General features: G+C 31.1%; 2 protein-coding genes across 9 annotated transcripts in view; both read right to left on the reverse strand.

Moving 5' to 3' along the window:
• LOC119585416 (dual specificity phosphatase DUPD1-like) overlaps nucleotides 1–347 on the reverse strand; it is a 29,227-nt gene that overhangs the window by 27,048 nt on the left and 1,832 nt on the right. The window lies entirely within an intron of this gene.
• The window catches only part of LOC119585254 (dual specificity protein phosphatase 3-like), a 12,442-nt gene that overhangs the window by 10,114 nt on the left and 1,981 nt on the right, over nucleotides 1–347 (reverse strand). The window lies entirely within an intron of this gene.

Consider the following 347-nt stretch of genomic DNA (forward strand, 5'->3'; position numbering starts at 1 on the left):
ACACTGACCAAGGTGGATACAGCTACCTAGTCCAGCAAACAAGGACAATCACACAGTGCTAAGTAAATGGAAGGCATTAGTTGTAGAACCTGTACTGCTTAAAACTAGAGCTTAAGTATCTCATCACAAGAACATGAATAATTCAAGTTTATTGTATAATATAGAATGTCTAGAAATGCAAGATCATCTGTATTAGGACCACTTCAAATGCTCCTAAAGATAAAACATAAGAGTGCAATAGTCTATATATCAATACAAGATGATATTCATATATTGTAATATATGCACATACAACATATATTATGATACCATTATAATCCATATATATAGAATAACATAAATGAGCT

Source organism: Penaeus monodon, chromosome 19 (genome assembly GCF_015228065.2).
Source record: "Penaeus monodon isolate SGIC_2016 chromosome 19, NSTDA_Pmon_1, whole genome shotgun sequence".
Lineage (NCBI taxonomy): Eukaryota > Metazoa > Arthropoda > Malacostraca > Decapoda > Penaeidae > Penaeus > Penaeus monodon.